Raw genomic sequence first — 5,829 nt, forward strand, 5'->3', positions numbered from 1 at the left:
GAATGTTCACCATTGTGAACATGATGCTCAGCATTTTTGAATAAAAGTTTTATTACCTATCAAAAAAAAGGTGGAAGAAGACAAAAATACACTTTGTTTGCTAATGGACCTCACAAGATTAATAAAACAACCACTTAGTGACTAGAATAAGTATGGTTCTCAAAAATTAAACATCCACAATGTATAGGAAAAAATAGTGATAGAGAGATAAATTACCTGTTCAGGAAGATCTGGTAGAGAATCTACTTCTGAATAAACACTTAGCCTATTAAGTAATTCATCCAAATTAGAGGTATGGGAACTCAATGAGATTTATCTCCAAAAGCAAGAAAATAACCTCCAATAAATTTATTTTCTTCTATTAATGATACAGATCATGCTTAAAACTATACAGCTAAATAGACGTAAGCCCTTTGTAATCCTTACAAACTTGACCCATTCTTTATGTTTATTCTCTCAGTTCTTACAATCTAGCATTGGATCCTCCAACCTTCTCTCCCTCTCCCTTTCTCGGCGTCGCTCTTCACGCACTTTCTCACGCAGCATACGTTGTTCCTCCATAGTCTCCTTAGGCAGATGATCCTCCTTCTCATACACGCTTGCATGCTCATAATGAATTCTCATCATATCAGAAGTATCTAAGGCTGCAGCAGCAGAAGCAGTTCTCTCAGAACGTGCCTTTTGAGCAAGTGCCCTGGGCTCGCGTTCTTTCCTTTCCTTCTTTTTCATGAGAATCTCCTTCTGAAGCTTGGATCTGATGGCTACAGCTTCTCGGGCCTTGTGCTCTGCAAGATACAGTGCTTCCGAAAGGGTTGCAAAATTATTGTTGATATGGACATCACGAAGGGCTCTACCATCAGCTGCGAGATGCTAATCAAGAGGAATGGTATAACCTTTAGGGTTAATCCAATTAGAGATGCAAGGTGGAATTTTCCAGTCTTGTTGGTATCGGGGCAAGGAGGAGAATGCATGATTGGCACAGGTGGGGAGGCAGAGGCAGAAGGCTTTGGAAGACGCTTATGCTTGAACTTAGGAGGATCAAGGGGATCGGCAGGCATCTCCAATATGTTGATTATCCTCTCCTTAACACCTGAGTTGAACGCAGCAAAGCAGATTGCTGTGAAGGTTTATACTTTATAAACTTAGAAGAGCGTTGTTGTCTTGCAGTAGTGAACCTACGATTCAGAATCTTTTCAAGGGAAGCTTTATGGCATGTTTGGATGTTTTAAAAAGGAGGGGGAGTAGAGTAGAGGGAGGGAGAGTAATGCAATTACCTTGTTTGGAAGTTTTTTCAAGAATGAGGGGGAGGGGTTTGGAGGAGTTTGGAGGGGTTTGGACTCCCTTTAGCCTCCCAATTTTAATTCCCCCAAATTGGAGAGATTTGGAGGAGGAGTAGAGGACATAAATTATTGACCAAGTAAATTACCTAATTTATCCTTATTATATTAACAAAATTACACAAGGGGAAGAGCTAATTACTCTCTTCCCCCTTACTAATTTTAAAAACATACAAATAAGGTGGAGGTGAATCATTCTCCTCTACTCTCCTCCCCACTACTCCCCTTCCCTCTACTCCCTTCTACTCTCCTCCCTCTCTAAACTTCCAAACAAGCCATTAGTCTCTTGAGTAGTCTTTTCAATCTCCCTCTGCAACTCCTCCTCCTCCTCCTTCTCATCACCAACATTCTATTTTACACTCAGAAGCACCTTGGTGTAAGACGTTTATAGTGTGAGTAAACAGTCTGATTCTGCCTCACAATCTTTGATCCTCCACTGAGGATGACCCTACCCATGTTAAGAGGAAATTGAGCAATGTGAATCTCAGGAAAGGCACCCCCATCCCCGAAATCCTCAACTTTTTGAGGAACAAAACCCTCATTGTGCCTCTGCTTGGACCAGGGAGCATTTGAAACATCTGTGAAAGACTCTGCCATGATAAGGAAAATCAAATAGAAAACCTAACAACTGCCCAAAAAAAACAATGAAAAAATCAATTAGAATTGAAACCAACCCTATATCATTCAATATACAATTGGAATTGAATCCCTAAAAGCACAAATTCCTATGACATTGACAATCAATTAAGCTAAATTACAAAATAATTTGATAAATAAACCCTAAATCTATCAAAATAATGATGCTGAATTGAAACCTAAAATCGGTGTGTACCACTGAATTAACAATAAACTAACCTAAATAAACCCTAAATCAATTTTGAAACCCTAAATTACAAAATAAATTGCAAGCAATTAGTGAGTGAGTGTGAGTGTGTGTGTGTGTGTGCGCGCCATTAAATCGACAATCAAAATCAAAATTAGAAATAGTCCGTACCTCTGAGAGAAAGCGAGAGAGAGAGAGAGAGAGTTTCTCGAAGAAGAAAAGGATTTGGTCTTCGAAGATTTGTAACTCTCACTCTCGTAGGAATATATATAGCTACTTAACCGACTTCTTCTCTCTACTCTATTACAACTAAGTCGGTTACCGCCGCCTATTTCAAATCATAATAATAAATATATGTGTAACGTATATAACAATAATAATATTTTATGTTAATTGATAAAATAAAATTATTTTTATTTTTATTTTTATTTTTAAATTCAAAAGCTAATATAGCATTTATAAAATGCCAAATAATTTTTTAATTTTAAAAAAAATATTATTTAGAAAACAAAACACCATTGTGTTTCTCACCCCCTCTCAAATCCTAAACCATTATCATTTAAACTCTCATGATTGGAGCTAGTTACAATCGACTAACTCCATCACAAACAGTCATTGAAGTAAGTTTTGATATAGGGTTTCCAAGTTTTGGTTTGAGAGATGGAGGGGTTGAGATTGAGTGAGAAAAAGGGGCAGAAAAGCAACTACCATAATGGCGATAGGGAGCAACGACGAGAAGCTTAAAGGGATGGCCATGGGGGATTGACTTGTTGCTTTGTAAGAGAGAGAAGCTTAAAGGGATGGCCATGGGGGATTGACTTGTTGCTTTGTAAGAGAGATCAGAGAGGGAGAGACAGATAAAGGAGAGTTCGATCCATAAACTCATCTTTTATGAATAATTTTAAACTATAAAATTTTGCAATTTAAATATTTGATTGATAACCTAATTATTGATTTTTGATTGCCTTGAAATTTTGCAAACAATGACGATATATAAAGGTAATGTAATCCAATAGTGGATTTGTCAAATCTCTCTCTCTCTCTCTCTCTCTCTATATATATATATATATAGAGAGAGAGAGAGAGAGAGAGAGAGAGAGAGAGAGAGAGAGAGAGAGAGAGTAACATTTTGGTGGGTCCAGGGAGAAAACACTCGGGCCTCACCATTTATTTTTCTTTCTCTCGACCTAACCAAATATACTAAAAAAGTTTTCATTCTAATTTCCTCTCAAAAAATTTTCATTCACCTTATTTCACCTCCAAACAAACACACCCTAAAAGTAAAGGGGAGGGAGATTGCTTGAAAATAAAAATGGATGACATAAATGTAAAGACCCTAGATGCCTAGGTGGGGAGGGAAAACTTTTTTTGGAGTGTGTTTGATTGAGTAGTGAGGAGAGAAAATAAATGGTGGAGCCTAGGTACTTTCTCCCCGAATCCACCAAAATATTTTCTGCCCAACATGGAGAGAAAACTAAGCGGGGATGAATTTTTTTCTTGATTGACAAAAATGCCCATGTGCAAGTACACATGGGCTTCTTCAAGTTGCCTTTTTTTTCTTCTTCCCTGGGCAATAATGTTGTCTTTTGCTTTTTATTTTTATTTTATTTCTGTGGCAATGTTGCCTCTTCTTTTTTTTCTCTTTTGATTTTTTAGGCTTAGGCGTGCCTTCTTTCTTCTTCTTTTTCTTCTTCTTCTGGGTAGCAACGTTGGTTTTTTTTTTTTAGGCAGCAACATTGCCTCTTCTTTTTTTTTTTTTCTTCTTCTGGGTAGCAACGTTGCGTCTTTTTTTTTTTTGATTTTCTAGTCCTGGGTGTGCCTTCTTTCCTTTATTTATTTATTTTCCTTCTTTTGGGCAATGACATTGCCTCTTTTTTTTTTTTTTCTTTTGATTNGAGAGAAGAGAGAGAGAGAGAGAGAGAGAGAGAGAGAGAGAGAGAGAGAGAGAGAGAGAGAGAGCCGCCATTAAATGTTTATTTTGTATACAAACATTTTTGAGGGTTTGTTAGGGTCAAATTCAAGTTGAACCCATACTAAAATCTCAAAATGCAAGAAGTTAAGATTATATAGATCTTAGATTTACTGAAAATGAATAAAAGAGAAAATTGAACACCTCATTAATTGAAATTAATTGGTTCAAAATAGTTTAATTATATACTTAGCATAGACTCACTCACTCTATTTAATCTCTAATTAATTTGCTATTTTTTTCTAATAAAAAACCTTAATTGCTACAATTAATGAAAAAAAAAAAAAAACTCATTGATCATCTCACTAACCAACAAACTCTTTGATTGCAATGTATCTTTTGAATTAATGAAATCATGTAACTTGCTCATGTTTTAAATAAAATAGGCACACTTGTAAATGTTGAGTAAAAAGTTTTTTTTTATGTCTCTCTTAAGTAGATTTTAATCTCTTTTAAGCATTATGGGTTCTTTATCATAAAGAAATGAGAGTTCTAAGCTATCAACCATTCTTATGAGACATACTCATATTGTGCTTTATTTGAGGTTTAAAAACCATTTAAGAGGGATGAAATAGAAAATCTTTTTTTGTCAATTAGGAAAAATGCATCCCCACCCAGTTTTCTCCCCATTTTAGGGAGAAAACATTTTGGTGGGTCCAGGGAGAAAACACTCGGGCCTCACCATTTATTTTTCTTTCTCTCGACCTAACCAAATATACTAAAAAAGTTTTCATTCTAATTTCCTCTCAAAAAATTTTCATTCACCTTATTTCACCTCCAAACAAACACACCCTAAAAGTAAAGGGGAGGGAGATTGCTTGAAAATAAAAATGGATGACATAAATGTAAAGACCCTAGATGCCTAGGTGGGGAGGGAAAACTTTTTTTGGAGTGTGTTTGATTGAGTAGTGAGGAGAGAAAATAAATGGTGGAGCCTAGGTACTTTCTCCCCGAATCCACCAAAATATTTTCTGCCCAACATGGAGAGAAAACTAAGCGGGGATGAATTTTTTTCTTGATTGACAAAAATGCCCATGTGCAAGTACACATGGGCTTCTTCAAGTTGCCTTTTTTTTCTTCTTCCCTGGGCAATAATGTTGTCTTTTGCTTTTTATTTTTATTTTATTTCTGTGGCAATGTTGCCTCTTCTTTTTTTCTCTTTTGATTTTTTAGGCTTAGGCGTGCCTTCTTTCTTCTTCTTTTTCTTCTTCTTCTGGGTAGCAACGTTGGTTTTTTTTTTTTAGGCAGCAACATTGCCTCTTCTTTTTTTTTTTTCTTCTTCTGGGTAGCAACGTTGCGTCTTTTTTTTTTTGATTTTCTAGTCCTGGGTGTGCCTTCTTTCCTTTATTTATTTATTTTCCTTCTTTTGGGCAATGACATTGCCTCTTTTTTTTTTTTCTTTTTGCCTTTTTTTTTTTTTTTTTTTTTTCTAGGGTTTGGGTGTGATAATAGTTTTTTATTTTTTAACTAGATGTGATTTTTTTTGAGACATGATTTTTATTTATTTTTTAATAAATTTGGTTGATTACTCTTTTTTTATGATTATTTGTCACTTTTTTGTTTTAATTCGGTATCATTCTTTAATAAGGGTATATGAGTAAATTTATTCAAACTCATTTTTTTTCAGCCCTTCGCTTTTCCACTCCCAACCAAACAAAAAGAAGAAAAAATAAAATCTTTTCTATCCTCCTACTCCTCCA

General features: G+C 35.4%; 1 pseudogene; it reads right to left on the reverse strand.

Annotated features, from left to right (window-relative positions):
• Positions 1–456: 456 nt before the first annotated feature.
• Positions 457–1,934, reverse strand: LOC111996038 (SNW/SKI-interacting protein-like; annotated as a pseudogene).
• Between the last annotated feature and the right edge of the window lie 3,895 nt (positions 1,935–5,829).

Source organism: Quercus suber, unplaced genomic scaffold, assembly GCF_002906115.3.
Source record: "Quercus suber isolate HL8 unplaced genomic scaffold, Cork oak 2.0 scaffold_308, whole genome shotgun sequence".
NCBI lineage: Eukaryota > Viridiplantae > Streptophyta > Magnoliopsida > Fagales > Fagaceae > Quercus > Quercus suber.